The sequence below is a fragment of the Capsicum annuum genome, chromosome 7 (assembly GCF_002878395.1).
Source record: "Capsicum annuum cultivar UCD-10X-F1 chromosome 7, UCD10Xv1.1, whole genome shotgun sequence".
NCBI lineage: Eukaryota > Viridiplantae > Streptophyta > Magnoliopsida > Solanales > Solanaceae > Capsicum > Capsicum annuum.
In genome coordinates, this window is record NC_061117.1 from 171,571,070 (window position 1) to 171,592,305 (window position 21,236).

At 30.7% G+C, this 21,236-nt stretch overlaps 3 non-coding genes across 3 annotated transcripts; all 3 read left to right on the top strand.

Annotated features, from left to right (window-relative positions):
- The first annotated feature begins 8,225 nt into the window (after positions 1–8,225).
- LOC124886328 lies at positions 8,226–8,291 on the top strand. Its single transcript, XR_007043414.1, has one exon. It is a non-coding gene; the product is annotated as a small nucleolar RNA U49 (small nucleolar RNA).
- Positions 8,292–8,603: 312 nt separating this feature from the next.
- LOC124886325 lies at positions 8,604–8,756 on the top strand. The gene has a single exon (XR_007043411.1). It is a non-coding gene; the product is annotated as a small nucleolar RNA snoR2/U65 (small nucleolar RNA).
- A 57-nt stretch (positions 8,757–8,813) lies between these two features.
- Positions 8,814–8,899, top strand: LOC124886314. Its single transcript, XR_007043400.1, has one exon. It is a non-coding gene; the product is annotated as a small nucleolar RNA snoR77Y (small nucleolar RNA).
- Positions 8,900–21,236: the final 12,337 nt, after the last annotated feature.

Sequence of the window (21,236 nt, forward strand, 5' to 3'; positions counted from 1 at the left end):
TGCTCGAACTACTCACACTATTGATACTAAGCACCTGAACTTACATTATGAGATAATGTAGCACATAGACATATATGTGGACCAGCACTTTAAGGATGTACTGAGTATATGGGGTGAAATGCATAAGTAAAACATTATCTCATCATCATAATTTATAAAACAATACATGCTAAATGTAAATGACTCACATAAGCTGGAATATCTGAAATACTAAAATCTGAAATCATGAATAGTAAATCATACTTTTTAAATCTAGTGATTCATAACATTTAGTTCTAAAAATTGTACTTGTATTCTCTCTTTATATCATATTATCTAAGTGTAGAAAGGACTCACTCTTAAATCTGAAATCTGAAAGCTGAAAACTGTAGTTATATATCTTTCTGTAAAGAATAGTCTGAATAAACTGGTGAGCCTTTACAGTTATTTTTCTAAAAGCTTTTCTGTCATTCTGTCTTAGGACTTAGGAACTTTGGGAGGTACTTCTAACCGACATAAACTATGTGAGCTATCATGGAATCCAATGTCTTACCCACGTTGGGGAGAGTGGTTCTACCCGTGCCATCAGAATAGAATCTTAACTTAAGTGATCACTAACTTAGCCTACTATGGGCGCTTAAAACCTAAGGTGGCTCGTAGTTCTGCGGCATGAGACCTTGAAATCATATCCAACTCGGTGCTAAATACTACTCCCATACTTATCGCTCAGAACTTTAGGAAATCGGTCTTAAAATAGCACAAGGGTTTATAATGAAAACCAATTATGTTTCTCTTTCTTTAAATTTCAAACTATTTGAACAATGTGGATTCCTTATCTTAGCTTAGGATCAAAAAATCAAAGCTTTACTGAAAATTTGTAAATAAACTGATCATAGGATGCTTAAAACATCATTTTTCTTGAAACATCAACATATAAACTTGTCTTCGTATCCCATACATCAAACTCATGTCAAAACATCATAATATTCATGCCTAATAATGAAAATAATGATAATTCATCTCAAAATCTGTAAATTTCTGCAATAGGCATGAAAGTATGAAAATAGACATGCAATTCAACTTCTAAAACATTGAAAATCTCATAATCGTGCAATTAGCAATAATGGGTATGAACCCTAATTTAAAATTCATGTATAAACATTCAAAATCATATGAAATTGTAATTAAAACTTGATTTTGGGCACAAGGATAAAAGGAGTATCCTTGTTCATGAACCCCACATACCTTGATTGATGATTAGATGAAGAATCTTGAATTATTGATTCCTAATTGAGTCCTTGAAAATGAGTTCTTGGTTATCTGGTCTTGGGAATCCTCAATTTTAAGCTTTCTTGGAGAATCTATGGAGGATTTTAATTTCTTGGAGAAGAAGCTTTGGAGCTCTAGGATTTTGCTTTGAGAGAGAATGGATGAATTTGGGCATAAAATGTCTTGAATATGTTCAATCTCATGTTTTGGACGGATTTGGAGCCTTGGAATTTGACCAAAATACCCCTTTTAATATTTAAACGGCACCGAAAAAGCAATGTTTTCCAAACTGGCAGGACACCACGATGCGCCACTATCGCGGTGGCTCACTGAAAATAGGATAATTGGGAACTGGGCATTCTCCGTGACGCATGCCCCTTTGGGATGCCATTTTGGCCATTAGCGCATTGCGCCACTATCGCGTTGGGCTACTGGATTTTGACAAATAGGAAATTGGACCTCTTCGCGATGCGGGGCTATCGCAGAGGGCCACTAAAATTTAACGATTGCCATTTTGGCATCTACCGCGACGCGGTGAGTGCCCAGATGGGACACTGCTTTACTGAAATAGCCATAACTTCTCAACCTGGTATCAGAATTAAGTGAATTTGGTATCGATGGAAAGCTATTCAATTTTCCACATAATAGAAGGTCTAAATCTAGAAAATTCTATATGAAATAAATATTATTCATTTTGGAAGCTATTCCTTAACATTCTAGAAATGAATTTATGCTAGAAAAAGTTCAGGGTATTACAGATGACAGTCGAAGATCTCATAGTGAGGTTGCGCATTGAAAAAGACAATACAGTCTCAGAAAAATGGCCAAAAGTAGATTCTGCAATGAGTGGAGCAAATATTATAGAAGGCGGCTATAACAACTCAAAAAGTGGAAGAAAGCTGGACAAAAAAACAATCAATCTAAGAAGAAATTCAAGGAAAATGCTTTAATTATAGAAAGATTGGCCATAGGTCAACAATTGTCGTGCCTCAAAGAAAGGCAAAAAGAAGGACTAAGAAAATATGGTTGAATCCAAGAATGAAACGGACGATCTGTGTGCCATGTTATCTAATGTAACTTGGTGGGAAGTACTCGAGAATGATGGATGAATTCCGGTACCACCCACCACATTTGTGCAAATAAAAAGTTGTTTGCTGCATTTACTCCGGCTCAAGAAGAAGAGATGATATTTATGGCAAATCCGCAACTACAAAAGTTGAAGGAACAGGAAAAATATGCCTGAAAATGACATCAGTCAAAGTGTTGACACTCAACAATGTCTGTATGTACCGGAGTTAAGGAAGAACTTGATTTCTGTATCACTTCTTGATAAAAATGGATTTAAATGTGTATTTGTTTTTGAAAAATTGTACTTAGTAAATGAGAAGTGTATGTAGGAAAATGCTACCTCACTGAAGGCCTATTTAAGATGAATGTAATGAATGTTGAAATCAATAAAAATTCTGTTTCTTCTTACTTTTTTTAGTCTAATGATTTGTGGCATAAACAATTAGGACATGTCAATTACAAAAATGATTAACTTAGAAGTTTTGCCAGACTTTGAGTGCAATAAATTAAAATATCAAACGTGTGTGGAATCAAAGTATGTTAAGCATCCGTATAAGTCCGTTAAAAGAAATTTCAATCCCTTAGACTTAATCCGCACGGACATTTGTGATATAAAGTCAATGTCATCTCGTGGTGGAAAAAAGTATTTTATAACTTCTATTGATGATTACACTAGATATTGTTATGTTTATTTGCTAAATAGTAAGGATGAAACAAAAGATACGTTTAGACAATATAAAACAGAAGTGGAAAATAAGTTAGAGAAAAAAATCAAAATGATAAGAAATGATAGGGGTGGAGAATATGAATCTCCCTTTTTTCAGACTAAGATTGGTAGTTAATGTTGACACAAAATCATATTAAGGATGTAGGAACTGATCATGAAAATGGCGAAGTTTATTGTGTTATGCCCATGTGTGGGCCTATATGTTGATGTATTTGGTAGTTTTAAAATATTATTTGCTATGTGTGACTGTGTGGGTCTTATATAATATTGTTGGACTTGTATATGTAAAATTGATTGTATGTTGCTAATGAGAAAGCCTAATGTGGCATCAATTGTATATTGTGATGTTTTCATACTCTGTTGGCATGTGAATTGTGTTGGATTTCATGCATGGTTGAAAAATTAAGTGGATATTTGGCTCACTTGATTGGTATATTGGTTGGATATGGAAACACCCATGTTAGTTGGTTATGAGCATTTCATCTTCATATCATACTCATTCATGAAATATTGGTACCACTATAAAAATAATGGAAACACTGGCTTTTTCTAATAGAAAATGCGGCATCTTTATAAAAACCCTTCCTGAGGGATGTGACAGGGAGGAGATATGGATATGAATTGTCTACGGATTGGCGACCCCCCATGCATCCTACGTTGGGAAGCTTTAGCTTCGTAAGTATATATATAAAGGTTGTGCGACAACCTCGTGCATTAGATTATCATCATCATCATTTTCATTATATTTGCCTTATTATGCTTGTGTAGTGATTGTATTTCTGCGTTGACTTGTTACTTATGTTAGAGTTTTTGCCCTGATTTTCTTACTATATTTAAGTTTTATTTTTCTCAGAAGGAAAATAAAAGTTACCATAATTACTTTTACTTTTCTTGAAAGAAAAAAATATAATTCTTTTTCATGTTTGACTAACCTCTTTTTTGAAGGAAAGGTTTTGGACATCTATAAATAGAAAACTCCCTTCTCATAAAATAACATAATAGCATCCACAATGTAGTCGTTTAAAGAGTCTCGTTTAGGGGGTGATTTTTTTCCAATAGTTTTTAATGTTTTTTTCTATTAGTTTTCAATATGTAGGTCACTTGACCAAATTACATCAATAATATATTTTTTAGTATGTTTTTCTTTGTCGTCTGAATTATCAGTACGATAGTTTGCAACTAATAGCTTCCGCATGACGCCCTCTCGATTTTGAACCCAACAAGTGGTATCAGAGCTTACGGTTCAATGGTCCAATGGTGTGGTGGGATGAGATTAAACAGGTTCAAAACGGTTTCAAAATCAAGCTGCAACAATTTTGATGATAATGAAGATTTTTGTCGAACTACATGTGGAGAACAAGTTTCAACCATATTTTCAACACTTCTGTTGTTGCATCTTTAAAAATAAAAATAAAATATTACTTTTAAACCAATTTTTAACCATGATATTTTAAACCTTATTTTTAACCATGGCAAGCAGCAGTTATAAAGATTATATCAAGAACGAAGTTCATTCACGTGATATGAAGAGACGACGGATCAAGTGAAGAAATCAAACCAAAAAGGGAAGATTTGTAAGCGTTTTTTCCTGATTTTCTTACTATATTTAAGTTTTATTTTTTCTCAAAAGGAAAATAAAAGTTACCATAATCACTTTTACTTTTTCTGCAAGAAAAAAATATAATTCTTTTCCATATTTGGCTAACCTCTTTCTTGGAGGAAGGGTTTGGACATCTATAAATAGAAGACCCCCCTTCTCATACCATAACATAGTAACATCCATAATGTAGTTGTTTAAAGAGTCTCGTTTAGGGGGAGATTTTCTCCCAATAGTTTTTAATATTTTTTTATATTAGTTTTCAATATGTAGGTTAATTGACCAAATTACGTCAATAATAGATTTTTTAGTGTGTTTTTCTTTGTCGCCTGAATTATCACTACGATAGTTTGCAACTAATAGCTTCCGCAAGACTTCTTCTCGATTTCAAACCCAACTTATTCAATTTTTCTATCTTCCTTACATGTACTTGATGTTCTCGTATATGTTTGTTCTTCTTTGTTCTACTTATATGCGGTATAATGTATACTTGTATCCCTTTTTGGTGTTTGTTGCAATATATGTGAGTATTATAGAACTGTTAGTGCCAGCAGTATGGGCTATCATTGTGGGACATTTTTTGATTGTAGAAGACGTGCCCTTCAATCCAAATATGAAGAGTGTATTTGCTGGATGAAATACTTATGGAGGAATTGCAGGTGCCACCGGAAATTCAAGAGGTAACTGGATGAAATACTTATGGATCATGGGTTTTTTCAAAAAGAAAAAAATTGTAAACAGTCACACAATGGCTGAATTTCAAGCTCTCAGGCAGGGATTATAACTTGCAAACACAGTTACTCCTTAAATCAGAAAAGGACTCCACCAAAATAATTCAATTACTGAAAAAACCACAAACTAATTACTATCCCCAAATTTTTTCACGCAAATCTTTTTTTTTAAGTTGAAAAATTCAACACTACAGCAAAACACTAGACAAGGCAATAAAGTGGCAGACTTTTCGACGAAAGAAAGTTTCAAATTATTTTTATGCAATTAGTTATCTAATATGGCTAATCTTCTACCACCGACGATATAAAGAATCAAAATCAACAAGAATGGTTTGATAACTACAAACTATAGCAATAGATATATGTAATAACCTAGCTAATCTTGAAAATCTTAGGCCCCATTTGCCATGAAAATTATAATTTTTCGAAGTTGGAATTGAAATTGAAGTTGAAGTTGGAATTGGAATTGGAGTTGTGTTTGGCCATGAGTATAAATTAAAGCTGTTTTGAAAGTTTGTGAGTAAAAAAAAATGAAGTCAAGTAAAACTTGTTTTCATTTTTTCAATTACAATTCCGAAATTGTATTTGAAATTTTCATGGCCAACACATCTTGTTTCCACTTTTTTCACTAAAGTAAAATAATTTATTTTTTTTTAAAAAAATAATTTTCATGATCAAACGACTATTTAATATTATTTCCACTCTTGATGGTGAAAGTACCTCTAGCACTCTTAGTACTCAAGTTGATTGTAATAATCTAGTTTTATCATAATGTGATATAATATATCCTTTCAACAAAAGAAAAAAGACGAAGACTTATAAGGTTGGGGTGAGGTGAATTTACACTAAATTTTTCTTTGCAAATGTTAAAAGTTGTCATTTGACAATAGTAAATATTGTTTTGTGCCAAATAATATGTCTATTACTTTTTTTTTGTTAGGAAAAAGCATAAGTATCCCCCTAAACTATAAGTTAAATTTCAATTACACACTTGAACTATAAGCGGGTCCTAAACCTTGCAAAATTGACCTCATATAGTTATGATGCGTCTTTGAGATTTCGATAATAATTTAGGATGATATTTATATCTTTTTTTCCTTTTCTTCTTCTCTTTTATTTTAAAAAAGTCTTATCCAAACTTTGAGATTTAGACTAACAAGTCAATGATACTTATTAAGTATATATTGTGATAGTATAGGTATGACATGTGCGGACACCTAATTTTTATTAAATCTAAATTGTTACACGATTTTAGTGTTTGAAATGTATCTTTTAGAACTAAATTAAATATTTGGGTTTATTTCATTTTAAATAAATTTTTACTTTGAAAAATAAAATAATAAGGGTGTGTTTGATATGAAGGAGAAAATATTTTCCATGAAAAATATTTTTCTAGAAAATGTTTTTCTGGAAAACAAGTTGATTTCTTATTTATTTTCTTAAGTTTGGTTGGTGGATGAAAAATATTTTTGTAATTTTTTTTTAGTGTTTGGTTGGTGAATGAAAAAAATATTTTTTAGAAAATACATTTTAGTGTTCAGCTAAAGAGTAAAAATACATTTTAGAAAAATAATTTTTGACCCTGAAAAATATTTTTTAGGGTGTGTTCGATATGAAGGAGGAAAAATATTTTCTAGAAAAATAAGTAGTTTCTTACGTATATTCTTGTGTTCGTTATGCAAATTGGGTAAGTATATATTTTCTAAAAGTATTTGTATATACTCTCTCCGTCCCAAACTACCCGTCCCAAATTGAAAAGACACATTGATTAAGAAAAATAATTAATAATATGGCTAGTTTACTATAGTACCCCTATTAAATGATGTTCACATTTTAATTTTTTTTTTAAAAAGTAATTAATGCAAAGAGCAAATCCATCACATAGAGGAATTTGTTGTTGGGTATGTTGTTGCTAATCCATCACATAGACGAATTCAATGATTTGCGTATATTTTTCAATAAAGATACCCGATATCGATCAAAATTATTGTTATCCTCAGGGACGGATCTATTAAGAGAGTTGAAGATGCCACGCCACCCACAAATTTCGACGGAAGCTCTCTGTATATATACACGAATATAGTCAAATAATTAACATGTCATCCACAAGATTGAAGTGCTATTTGATTCGAGTAGCAAAGTGTCACATTAGCTCCCCTAGGATGTGGGTTCGACCTTTGCTGGCAACCTTACTTTTTCTCTTAATTTTAGGTTGAAGTAAAGCCTTACAAATAACTACTACTAGTTGGCAATTTCTTTTTTATATGAGTATTAATAGTAATTATATTGAATTTTTCTTTTATTTTTCAAATGTTAATAGTTAATATTTGTATTAAAAAGTGCATAATTTTATTCTCTCTCCTCAAATAAAAAGAAAAATCATTTTTCTCAAATCTCAATTTCCAAATCATCATAGCTCTCTACTTTTTGATCTTTGTTGCTGTTATCGTCGGAGTTTTTGAAATCACCGACAAAGATCACGGCCTCAGCCTCACCAATCACCTCTCTCCGCATTCATTATTAAATTTACTTGGCACCCGAAAAGTTGAAATCCTGAATCCGCTTAATTATCCTAACACGAACAATTAGTACTGATTTTATCTCTTTGACAAAAAAAAAATAAAAATTAAAATACAATTTTACCCTTGTCAAACCAATGCCTACAAAATAATATCAAGGCCCAAACCCGTGCGGCGGGTAAGAATTAGGGTTTGAAGACCATGTCCATCTATTTAAACCGCTATATTCTCCTATCCAAACTCATTCATCCACCGTCTGCAGCTTCTATCTAATCAGCGTTTTCTTTCGTCTTTTCTCTTTTTTGTTGTCTTTATAAAGGTTTTGTCTATTTTTGTGCCGATGAGGAAGACATCCCAAAGAATAGGAAGTGCCGTATGACACTTTAAAAAGCACCGGCGGCGCAGGTTTCCCACTCTCATATCTCATCCACCATTGACCGGAGTCTACCCAGTCTCTGTTCAATGGTCGGGATTTTGTTGGTGACTTCTGTGACGCTGCTGTGTGTGTGATTTGAAACGGGTCCCTGAGGTTTTTATTTTTCATTTCTAATTTATTACTCGCTGTGCTTTAATTTATGTGCCACTTTTTAGATTGAGATTCAAACAAAATATGTCTTGACTGTTATAATTATTTTATTTTTTATGCAGTTTTTAAATATTTCAATTCTTGGACAAATTTAAACTGTTTTGACTCAGAGGGAGTATTTTATTAAGGTCCGATGCCACGTCGATGGTAGCAAAATGCGATGACCGACGATGCTATGATTGGACCAATATACAAGTTTTAATTAACGTTTCGCATTTTGATAGGAATCTGTGTACGGATTTCCAATTCCTTCACGGAGCCGTTTCTTGCGATTACATTCTCTTATTCTCTCTTCAAAAAAAATTACTACGAGTATTTTTTTTTGTGATTTTTAATGAAGCCAATGAGGTTTTTTATAAATATGAATTTTTGGAATTACCGTCTGAAAATTATTGATGTGTATTCGGCTGTCTGAGGCTTCACTTCATGTCCATTTTTGTTTGTAATTTTTAGCATATAAAGGAAGTACACAACATTTTCTTTTCTTTTTTATTGTGTTCATACATTAATTACTTGATTCAGTAAAATCATTTTTCATAATCTAAAATTGTATATGATTATTATGAATATTGTAATAAAACGTACATCTCAAACAAGAAGTAGTAAGTATCACTATAAGACTATTAGTTAAAATCAAAATACTACGGTAATAATTTTGGTGGTGTATATCACATTACAATGACTAATGTGGCCAGTTTATCATAGACATTTTTTAAAATATACGAGTGCAATTTAAGAAAAATATAATTACACAGTACAAATATACTATTCTATTTTTTCCTGGGAAAAGGGTCAAATATACCCCTTGCTTTTGTGAAAAGGTTCAAATAGTTTGATCTAAATATGTCTCGCTTTTAAACTTTAGGTGTAAATATACTCCTAAACTTTGCAAAAAGGTTTAAATATATCTCCCATTATAAGTTTGGTTCAAAATATGTTATCGTTGTTAAAGTTTTGGAGTAAATCTCTAAACTTTGCGAAAAGGTCTAAATATATTTTTTGTTACAATCCAGAACCCGATCTACCAATTTGGACTAATCCATAACTTAATCCAAATTTTGTTTATCAAAATTTCAATCTTATAATGTTATCAAAATATTTCATCAGTTCAATAACTCTTCAAATATTATGTTAATGTTACATTTTCCTTATTACCGGTGTTCTATTTTAAATATTGTGTTCATATTGTATTTTTCAAACTTTGATTTGTTTTCATGTTATTTGATTTTATCGTGAAGGACTCTAATTTATTGAAATATTTTAAAGTAGTTGTAAAATGTAGAAAAATCAGGGTTATGACTTCTCCGGTTGTTTCAGCTCCTAAGAGAAAGATAGACACCAAAAAAAGGATTGTCAATTCGAAATAGGTTTTGTTTCCATCTTTGAAAGTAGTATCGACAATTTTTATAATAAATTTTTCGAAGGACAGAGTAGAATCACTTTAATATATAGATTTGATGTCTCAAGTTACACAATTAGGTTCTCGGAACAGATTTGTAATTTCTCCTCCGAAGGTTAGACAAAAAGAATGATCTTTGTAATTAGATGACTTCTGAAAATATTGTCTTGTTGCTGAAAAAAAAGTGTCCACAATGATGGAAAAGACACTTCAAAAAGAATAATTGGTTTTGACTATGAAATACATGTAAACTATACATGTATATATCATAACTTTGGTCCTCCATAGTGAGTGTGTCTTTTTCTTGGCCTTATATGGCAAGCTCTACACCAGTGATAGACTAACACAATGGTACCTCATTAGTGAGTGTATCGTTTAGCTAAGTGATCTATTGATCATTTCTTTGTTGGACCCTTTTTGAAAGCAATCTGGGAAAAATTGGAACACTAGGAGGACTATGGTGTGGTCAGATGAGAGAGCATGGATGGTACACCATTTGAATGGTCAAATAGCTGTGGCAAGAGAGAAACTGAGTATGAGCTCGTTTGGATAGATTGAAAAAAGTTGTGTTTTTGAAAGTGTTGAAACTTATTTTAAAAATAAGCAGTTATGTGTTTGAATAAAAGTAGAGAAACTAAAAAAAAAAATTATTGATATGTTTGGTAAACAAGTGTTGTTAAGCACTTTTTTGGGTCAAAATACTTGAAATATGCTTAAAGTTCTTAACAATATGTAAAGTGATTATTATTATTTTTTATTTTTAAAATAATTCAAATTAAAATTAATATATATATTTTCTTAATTCAATTTCAATATTACTATTATACTATTTTCTATTATATATAAGTAAAGATTTGGTGTACTACTAATTTATCTTTTGTAATACTATCAAATCTTTACTTATATATTTTTTTTACTATTACTATTACTGCTGCTGTTGTTTCTATTATTATTATTATTATTATGATAATGATTATGATGATGAGTGCAACCTTTGATCACAGCCCTCTCGGAGAAACTACTCCTGGAATTCATGTATACTCCAAAATGGTAATTAAAAAATTTATTTCTATTGAAGAATGAGAAATTTCGTCAATGACTTAACGATCTATGCCAATGGGACCAATGAGCCAAACACTTGCCAATTTTACTTACTGGGATTATATTAAAGTCTTTTCTCAAGTATTATATTACAATAATTATAAGTACAAATACACTTGGTTCATAAAAATTTGTGCTAAAGTATTTGAAAAACCTATTCCAAACTGGTTTATTCAATGGTGGTCTCAACATGGACCTACGGTCAAAATGTTACCTCCAGAATATTCTTCTTTATATTACTCATGGAAAAAGTCTTCTCCTTTTTTAACCGAATTATATCTTTCAGATCATATTTGTAAAATTGATACTATTGATCAGATGTATTTCTACATAGAATTCTCTATCCCTTGAATCCATCGTTGGTCCATAGAAATAGGCTATAACACTCAACAAATTTCTGCCTTATACCGAACATTTTATTGTAATTTTTGGGACAAATTACTTCGGAAAGATTCAAAGACTAAACTCACCTATGGTCATGACCAAAGGGAGGAAATAGTCAATAAAATTGCTAAATATGAAAAAATTCTCAAAAAATCAATTATGGTGGAAGAAAAGAGTCTTAACTATGTTTCCCAAAGAATATCTGCACATGACGGCAATAAAATGCAAATGATAGAAAAATATTTATCAGAGGTCAGAGGTAAATTACTTCAAACTATTGAGCAAAATTCAGACATCTCAATGAATAGTACCGAAACAAATACTGAAGATATTACTGATTCACAACCTTCAGAAATTTTGATAGAAGAAAAAATTGAAAAAGTTGAAGCATTCATCAAGAAATAGAAAGGAAAAGACAACACATGACTGATGGATAAGATATAACTGTAATAATTTTCTCTTTGTAATAGTAAAATCACTGTGCACAGGGACCCATCTATTACTGTGCAAGATTCTCTTTTTTATTATTTATAGGCGCCTCATTCTAGAGAAGAGGCAGGAGTTCAGAAATTCTCTCCTTTTATTTTTCAAAAACTCTCTCTCTCTCCCTCTCTCTCTTTGTAATATATTCAAGAATTAAATAAAGAAGAAGCTACTTGTTTACTACTATTTTAGTTTGGTTCCCGGCTAGTCAGGTACATATCTCTTTATTACTTATATTCATTTACTTAAACTTCTACCATAATCCAGCCGTAACTATGTCCGGCTAAAAAAATTTTTTATATCTATGTTGAAGATTTAACTTCGCTGACATGTTAACTATGAAAGCTCCAGACTCTATCAAAATATAAAAGAATCTTTTTAATTTCTTGACTTGGTTCCAAAATGGAGGTACAGTCGAGTTCAATAATACACTTATGTTAACCTTGTCTCTGTGACGCCGTCTAGTAAGTTGTGCTTCTCTAGCCCGTAGTGTTGAGAAAAGGGCGAATTTTCGCACAATTAGAACTTCTAGACACACAGGTTTAACATAAGATTATTAAATCTCTGACAGGCCCCATGTTTGGGTAAAAGAGTCCATACAGTCATAAAACTACTTAAAATTCTTTTCTATTTCGATTAGTGCTTTGGTTCGGTCTTCCAATTTAGGCTTAATTCGATATTATTATATGGTCTGGTAGGCTGAGTGACATACCCCAGCCTAAGAAATCCTATACATGGTATCATATTATTATTATTATTATTATTATTATTATTATTATTAGTATTAGTATTAGTATTAGTATTAGTATTAGTATTAGTATTATTAGTATTAGTATTAGTATTAGTATTATTATTAGTATTAGTATTAGTATTAGTATTAGTATTAGTATTACTATTATTATTATTATTACTACTACTAAGGGTATTTCGGTAATTTTAATCATTCAATCTTCACTTATATATAATGGTAAATAAAATGGTTACACATGCATGTGGATATACATCGATTTTGAAATATTTATTGCATCATAAAATTATCAAAATACCATTCGTAATCATTTAATAAAGAATAAAAATATATGTATAAAAAATTACTATCATGTATAATTCAATTATAAAGATCTAAATAAAAATATTATTAAAATAATACATGAGGACAAAATTAATAAATAGAAGAAAAAAATATGCATGTGTAACAATTTATCGCACCATAAAAATGACGACAAAACTAATAAATATAAGGAAAAATAATATGCATGTGTAACTATTTTATTGCACCATAAAATTATCGAAATACCTTTGGAGTATAAAAAATATGTAATTTAATAAGAAATAAAAAGATATTTTTAAGAAATTATTACTATGTATAATTCAATTACAAAGATTTAAATAAAAATATTATTAAAATAATAAATGAGGACAAAACTAATAAATATAAGAAAAAAATAATATGCATATGCAACCATTTTATTACAACATAAAAATGATGATAAAATTAATAAATTACTATTACTATTATACGTAAGTGAAGGTTGGGGTGACTATCAAATGTATTTCGATAATTTTAGTCACCCCAACCTTCACTTACATATGTTAGTAAATAAAGCGGTTACACATGCATATGATTTTCCTCTTATATTAGTTTAGTCCTTATATTTTTATGGTGAAATAAAATGGTTAAACATGGATATTATTTCTTACTTTACTTTACTACTATACATAAGTGGAGGTTGGGGTGACTACCAACGGTATTTCGGTAATTTTAGTCACCTCAACCTTCACTTATATATAGAAGTAAATAAAATGGTTACACATGCATATGATTTTTTCCTTATATTTATTAGTTTTATACTCATTTTTATGGTGTAATAAAATGGTTACACATGTATATTTTTTTTTCTTATATTTATTAGTTTTGTCCTCATGTATTATTTTAATAATATTTTTATCTAGACATGGTAGTATTTTTTTATAAATATCTTTTTGTTCCTTATTAAATGACTACATTGAATGTATATACTCCCTCCGTTTAAAAAAGAATGACGTGCTTTTCTTTTTAGTCCGTTTAAAAAATAATGACCCATTTTTTTTAACAATATTTTAATTTCAACTTTCCACATGACATGTTTAGGATCACAAGATTAAAGGGCATTTTGGTACATTTGACACAATTTTAATTTAAGACCACAAGATTCAAAAGTTTTTTTTATTTTCTTAAACTTTATGCTTAGTCAAAGTAGACCATTCTTTTTGAAACGTAGAGAGTATTATGTTAACATCGGTTCATTGTATTACATTTCTTTTCCTTTACTCCATACTAAACAATTAAAACAAGTAGGAAATAATCTTTTCAAAAGTTGGATCTCTTTTTGCACATTAGTGTTGCCAAAATGCCCGTGCCTTGCACGGACATGGGTATCTAGTTAACTATAAGTGAGGGTGACCAAATTTGGTAGTCCTCACAATAAATATAATAATATTAAGCTTTTTGTGTTGATACAAATTGATATAGGTGGCCTATTCTCATTTTGCAGTATTTTTCTTTTTAATTCATTTCTTAGTGGACATTTTTAATTCGTGTATCTTGTTGATATTTTACATGATTTTTGTTATGTTTTCTTGCTCCTCCATCATTTACATTCATATCCTATTACAATTCTTATTTAGTCCATTTCTTTATAAGTGTTTTTTTCGGTTGTGATTTTGTTCCTAAATAAATATATATTTAAAATTTTAAGAGTATTTTGATCATAATCTTTTTAATATACCTCTGAGTTTAATTATAATAATCAATGTAAATTTGAAAAGAGACGAAATTTAATTAAGAGTGATCAGTTAGTAAAGTAATTTTTTATTTTTTAGAAGTGAAGTTTATTTAAGGGTGTGCCTAAACCAAAAGGAGCACTTATTTAGGAATGGTTGAAGTAAAGTTTTATTGATTGAAAATGTATTTTAGTGAACTAATTTATCAATGATGCTTTAAAATCATAAATTTAATTACGTTTACTTATATAGTTATTTAATACTAAGAATAATATGGATAAAAAAAGCACTTTAAAACTCGCTTACTTTGTTAAAATGGACCAACAAAACGAAACATCTATTTTTTATATGAAGGAACATCTACAAAAGTATTTTGTTAAATTTAGTCTTTTAATTATTTAAATTAAATTCTATCATTATTTATAAGTTAACTTTATTGATGTTATCATACAACAATTTCCAGTGTTAAATATTTATTATATTACTTTGAATGTAGATTTTTTTTATTTTGTAATAAATGAGTTAATTAATATAAGTTTAATTAGAAAAAACTTAATGAAAAAGAATTGAGAAAAGAATGATGAAGTTAATTCAACATAAAATAAAACACGATTAGGATCATTAAAGACTTTAATCTCCAAAACTACCACTAAAATAGAAAGGAAAATAGTGTTTGTGCATGCATGTGTCTGAAACTAAAACGAAAAATCTAAAATAAGCTTTGAGAAAAAAAGTATTCTTTCAATTAAAAAAATAATAATTTGACTAATATTAGAAATATTGAGATATGTTCGAACTACCTGTAAGAAAAATAAAATTAAAAACAAGAATAGCAATAAGATTAAAAAAAAAGTTTACAAATATAAAATTTAATATTAATTTAAGCCCGGGCCAAATGTGACTAGTGTGTGTGTGTATGTATATATATATATATATATATATATATATAATATTTTCATGAATGACTATTAAATTTGTGCGCTAATTTTTTTTTCTTGTTGAAAGAGTTTAAATCATCAAACAAAATATATATGTTACTAATCACTATAATTACATTAATAGATAAATAGTTAGTCGGAAATGATACTATTTGTTTGCTAAAATGACTCTTAATTAAAATATATATTACTCGTTGATTGAGTAATGAATATATCATTATTAAAACATTGTCGAATACGAACGTTGCATCGTTAAATATACATGAATCGTTCACTAATTGTTCATGAAGTTATATATCTTCAGTGAGTGTACTCCATGTATCTTGGTTGGTGAATTGTTTCTTTCTTAGAGAAATTCATATGTTGTATAATAATAATTGTTCAAATTTAAATAAATATATTAAAAAATGAGACTAATACATAAAAATCATATTTCATAAATTAGAAGTTTCATACAAAAGAGGTACTAATATGGCTAGAATAAAGTTCGCATAAATACAAAAGGTGAAAATATTTAATAAAGACAAAAAGAAGTGTGTTGTAGTGAAAGAGAAGTGTATTTTAGAATTACAAGAGGATAATTTTGAAATAGGTAAGAATTATAACGGACACAAATGCCTTTTACTTGGTCAACTTTTCATGGATTATAAGCTAAAAAAAAAGTAGGTAATGGACAACTTCTGGCTTTTGACTTTTAAAAAGTTGAAATTGACTTTTTTTAAGCAACTTTTAAATTTGCCAAACACTACTAAATGTAAAAAATGACTTTTAAATTAGTTTGACCAACTTATAATCTTTATCCAAACACCATCTATATCTAGGGAATATGTGGAACCCCAAACATTGTTACTAACTTTGATTATTCAAGAGCCGGTTGCTAGAGGGACTATGAAGCCAAGAGTTGCTGCTAGAACTTTTGAACTTGATTACTGTTATGATCTGTTTTCGAAACTAGTCAAATGATCCATAACTTTGTGGCGAAAATAAAGAGAAGAGAAGTCTATTTAATTTTAGTTTGAAAAATAACTTAGAATTGTTACTAAATTTTAAGAAAATTAAGAGACCATTTAAAAGGGCAATTTTGAAAGAAAGACTCTTTAAAAATAACCAGAGTCTAAATAAAAGTTCAAGTAATCCGAAAGAAGTGTTAGGCACTTTTAAAAATCCACAAAATGTGATATTCGGTGGATTAAACTTGTTTCGCTAAACTTGAAAAATACTTCTTAAGTTATAAAAATCTTAAACTTGTTTTAAAAAAAAAATCTTAAATTTATTTGAAAATCTTATTTTGAGTTGATAGAATTTATTTGATACTAATCCGTTTAATTTATTCTAAGTAATAAATAAACTAAGCATTAAAGTTTCAAAATAATTCTAACTTAAAACAAATTTACTGAATTAAGACTATGAGCTAAATAATTAACCCAATTTTTTAAACTTGGATTTTGAGTCGATAATAATTATGAAAGGATATAAGTAGATCCTCAAGTTATTCTTCGAGCTTAAATTTGCCAAAAATAAAGGAATCAAAAAATTAAAAATATTAAACCACCAACATAAACGGATAATTCCAATATAATTTGCTCCCCGAAGATTCATCTAGATTAAATTAAACTACAAATAAGTAATCAAGTATCAATTACAAGGAAATAAATAAAGAGAAGTTGAGATTTGGGCCCCTTTTTAACCCACTTTCAAATCTGTCCAAGTTTTGGGCTTTATTTTTTATAGACTTTAGTCCATTTCTGTAGTGTATACCAGTTGTATACTGTCTGTATATCTGCCCTATTGTTGCTGCATTTTTGTATGCACACTATGTATCAGCACATACAATTGTATACTACTGTATATCTGCATATATTAATCCCGTTTATTCATGTATTAGTCCATTTTAGACTTGTAGGAGGCTTGAACTCAATAATGCTTGAATGCAAAGGATATGAAGTCCGATTGAACTTCTCCAAAGCAGCAAACTAGGATGATGAACTTTTTCGGAATTGCCTCACCACTGTCGGAAAGTTTTGAGTTTCCTTTGCTAAAATCCAAGCTCAAGGAATCTTATAAGACTTTTTGGCTTTGAAAACCCTTACTAATGGCAAAATCGCTTACAATGGGGTTCTTGCCTCACAATAACCATTCCTTTTCCAACTAAAATAGTGGGTCATTATAAAAATGAATGGGGATCAACTTTTAGAGTCCGCCGATGTGGGATTTGAATTTTAGGGACATTTTCATAAATTTAAATGGAAGATAATGTTGAGGTGGAAAAATCGTACGAATTCGTACGATTGATATTGATTGGTGAGGTGTCCAACTTATAGAAACTTTGTTCAAACTGCGGATACGGATCAAAGTTGATACCGCTGGAGTTGATTTCGGTGTACTGGTTGATGGATTTCACCGAGTTGTTGTCGATTGGTCGGGTTTTGCGTTGAAATTGAAATCGCTGTTAATGGCTGCTAACATTGAAGTTGTATGCTTGGTTGTTGTTTTGCCATTGCTTAAAGCTATTGTTAATCGGGTAAGGAGGAGGATTATAGGGGCGGTGGGTCGGGTCGGCTGACCCAATTTTGAAGGGGGAACAGGGTTGTGTTGTAGGTTAATTTTTAAGGGAATGGGCTACTAATTGGGTCTAGGCAGGGTTGTAGTTGAAATTTGGGAATTGTGTGAATTAAGAAGATTTTGGGGTTATTTAAAAAATAACCCCAACCAATTTAGGATTTAGTCAGTTTTATTTAATTTTTGACCAAATTTGAAATCTTTTGGCCAATTGCATTGCAATTATGGCCAAGTTAATTTCAATTAGGCCAAATTTAATAAATTGACTAAATTGAATCAAAAATTTAAAATGAATTAACAACTAATTTAATCCTCGAGTTTCTTGATTTACAAAAATCAAATAAATATTTTTCCAAATAAATTATTTTTTGAGAACAAATCATATTTAAACCGAGATTTTACCCGTTTGAATTAATTCTCAAGCTAACCCTTAATTGAAATTTAATTTCTCATAAAATAAGTATTTGAGTAACAAAATTATACAATCTCGTATATACAAATGCGAGAATATATAATCGCTACTTAAAACAACAAAATTACCTAGAAAATAGTTTGAAAGTTTTTTATTCGAATTAAATAAATGTTGTAATTTTATTTAAAATCAAAGAAACTCAAGATTAAACTTAGTCGTGGAGGACAAAAATTAGGTGTCAACAACTGCCCCTCCATTGGGTATGGTGGATGCAAGTAATCTTGGACAGAGGGAGTTTGACGTTCCTAATTTTTATCCAACCATAAATTTATTTCTTGAAAGGGGTTGATATTCACACGAGTTTTAATGAGTTATGACCGAACTTGGGTATTGAGTTTCCTACATATCTCAGGTTACATGAGAATTCGGGCCATTTATAGTTCATGACGCTTGATTTTTAAGCATGACTTTCCAAAGAATTCACATGTTATCCTGATTTTCAAATTAAAAAAAAAAAAGCTAGGGAATAAGGGGATTGGGGAGGAAGTTGGAATGCAGTCGAGTTTTCAACATGGAGCCCAATATACATATCTCAATGTTAAGAAAATCAAATTACTTGTAGTTCGACTCAATCCAAAAAAAAGATGGTCTTTTATTTTAGACGATCTTTGACTCGGGATGGGTGATAAGTCAATTGAGTTAAGGAAAAGAGGTGTGTAACTTCTTAACCAGAAATATGGGATCCTTTCCATCTATAGGCAGTGATTTACCTAGACATAATTTCCAAAACTCTGAGTACGTTATCACTTGGATTTGAAGGAAAGTGAAGGTTACTTCCAGTATAATTTTAGAGATATCCTAAAAGTGAAACTGAAACCAGAATATGCCAAAGTACCCTACATGCCTTATAAAAGGGCTGTGGTTTGATGGTGGTAGAAGTCGTCCTTCAACTCGTGTCCAAAGAGTTTGATATTTCTCTTCGGACTATGTCCAGTTCCCTGCTAAAAAAAAGTTCTATATTGTGCTGCATCCTTTTTGGAGTCGTCCACACCTGTGGTTTGATTTGAGAATTTCATCCTTTTGGATGCTCTCAACAATAACTCAAACAAATGATTAGTTGTAAATATAACATTACACAAACGTAAATTGGTGCAAAAAGGGTTTGAACGTACTATGCTGAGATAGTCGATGAATCAATTTGCACAACCAATTCTAAAAATATTAAGCCACTTTTAACGAGGTGACAACCCAACATGTACTAGTAAAAAGCGAATGAACTATCTTGAATGTAACATGCCACTTTGAACAGAGTGATGGTTCAAGTGTCTTATAAAAAGGCAGACATGACACTTTAAATGGAATGAGGTCCAACGTGTCTCGTTGAAAGGCGGACGACCCATTTTAATGTAACATGCCACTTTGAACGGAGTGATGGTCTAACGTGTCTCATTAAAAGGAAGACGACCCATTTTGAATGTAACACTTTGAACGGAGTGATGGTCCAACATGTCTCATTAAAAGGCGGATGATCTATTTTGAATGTAATATACCACTTTGAACGGAATGACGGTCCAACGTGTCTCATTGAAAGGCGAGCGACCCATTTTGAATGTAACATGTCACTTTGAACGGAGCGACGGTCCAACGTGTCTCATTGAAAGACAGATGACCTATTTTAAATGTAGCATGCCACTTTGAATGGAGTGGCGTGTCTATTAATCACCTGCATTAAACTTAGTAGTAGCAAATGCAATGGAAGGGCAATTGTGGAAACCTTGTTTTCATATGCCATACTGAAGGAGATGACAATCCATAACATAATAAGATGTCACTCTGAAGAAGGTTACGGTCCATCACATAATAAGGTGCCACTTTGAATGAGGTGACAATCCATAGTATAATAATTTGTCACTCTAAAGGAGGTGACAGTCCATAGCACAATAATATATCACTCTGAAGGAGGTGACAATCCATAGCACAATAACATGTCACTCTAAAGGAGGTGACGATCCATAACACAATAACATGTCACTCTGAAGGAGGTGACAATCCATAACACAATAATATATAACTCTGAAGGAGGCAATGATCCATGACATAATAACATGTCAATTTGAAGAAGGTGACGGTCCATAACATAATAACATGTCACTCTGAAGGAGGTGATGATCCATAATATAATAACATGTCACTCTGAAGGAGGTGACGATCCATAACATAATAACATGTCACTCTGAAGGAGGTGACGGTCCATAATATAATAACATGCCACTCTGAAAGAGGTGACTGTCTATGACATAATAACATGCTACTCTAAAGGAGGTGAGAAGGAGGTGACGATCCATAACATAATAACATGTCGCTTTGAAGAAGGTGACAGTCCATAATATAATAACATGCTACTCTGAAGGAGGTGATAAAGATGTGATGATTCATAACATAATAACACTTCACTCTGAAGAAGGTGACCATCCATAACATAATAACATGTCACTCTGAAGGAGATGACAGTCCATAACATAACAACATGTCACTCTAAAGGAGGTGATGGTCCATAACATAATAGCATATCACTCTGAAGGAGGTGACGGTCCATAACACAATAACATGTCACTCTTAACGAGGTGACGGTCCATAACATAATAACATGTCACTTTGAAGGAGGTGATGATCCATAATATAATAATTTATCACTCTGAAGGAGGCGATGATCCATAACAT